Here is a 1,312-nt window from a genome sequence, read left to right on the forward strand (position 1 = left end):
TGCACTTAATCTGTTATATAATCTTTAATTGTATAATAAGCTTTTTTTAAAAGTTTCTGTTTAACAAATATCTTAAACTTTTTTAATTGTAGTTTGCAAATTTCTTCAGGGATTTTATTATAAAAACGGACACATTGTCCTCTGAATGATTTGTCTATTTTCGCTAGCCTTGTTTGAATCAGAGCAAGATTATGTTTATTTCTAGTGTTGCAGTTTATTTTATTTTATTTATTTATACTTTAATAAAACGGCGTAAGCCAATTACAATATTAAAGGAAGAATTAATTACAAACTTAACATATTACACAATTATATATTAATAAATACAAAGTTTACTGTAAATAACTAACAATTAATTAACATCCAACTACCGTTCATCCATTCCTCTCACAAAAAGGCAAGCACTCTGTTAAAATCGTCTGCCATCCACCCGCAAATACATCACATGCAGGGTTGGCTTCGAGAAGAGCGTTGAGAGCAGAGAGAGACCTCGGTATAGGTGAGTTGGTGCGAGCCACAGTACGATGTGCAGTTATGAATATCTCGACATTAGAAATTAAAATAATAAGGGAATTGCTTTTTTCTTATAGAGTCTCGCAAGGCTGGTATAAACAATATATTATATGTACCCCATATTGTGCACTTCTAGTATGGGTTTTAGATAACTTCAAGATAAGATCAAGTTATCAATTCTAAAGACGGTCTCGATCTCTGGTATTGCAGATGTCCATTTGGGGCTACTTATACATCAACCGACTAATAATACCGTTTCTTACAAAAAAACCAACACCTTTTATTAAGTTTAAAATACATAGCACATTTAATCATTAGTAAGATGAGGTAAAAATGTATCCAACTACGTCATACGATTAATTTTTAAAATATTAGATAATTGATTACGTGTTTATTAGAATCAAAATCTCATATATAAAAAAAAATTGATACTTTCAATAAAAATAAATTCATTCAAAACAAGATTAATAGTTTGTTAAAAAAAGATAAAGTATATGTTATATAATTTCAACCAACTAGACATCGCCTCCATAGCTCAGGGGTTAGAGCACTGGTCTTGTAAACCAGGGGTCGAGAGTTCAAATCTCTCTGGGGGCATTAATCTGAAAACCTTTTTTTTTAGCGAATTAAGTTTTTAAAGATATTCTTTGATGTATTTTTACATTTTTTTTAAAATGATAATCAATTTTAACGTATATTTCAAGTCAAGTTTCAGTTTAGAACAGCAATTTATGATACCGCCAAAATTTATTCGTTTCTCTTATCTCTAAAATTTGATAATAGTAATAGTATTAATAAT

General features: G+C 29.3%; 1 non-coding gene across 1 annotated transcript; it reads left to right on the plus strand.

Moving 5' to 3' along the window:
- The first annotated feature begins 1,037 nt into the window (after nucleotides 1-1,037).
- Nucleotides 1,038-1,110, plus strand: Trnat-ugu (transfer RNA threonine (anticodon UGU)). Its single transcript has one exon. It is a non-coding gene; the product is annotated as a tRNA-Thr (tRNA).
- The last annotated feature ends 202 nt before the right edge of the window (nucleotides 1,111-1,312 follow it).

The sequence above is a fragment of the Leptidea sinapis genome, chromosome 32, assembly GCF_905404315.1.
Source record: "Leptidea sinapis chromosome 32, ilLepSina1.1, whole genome shotgun sequence".
NCBI lineage: Eukaryota > Metazoa > Arthropoda > Insecta > Lepidoptera > Pieridae > Leptidea > Leptidea sinapis.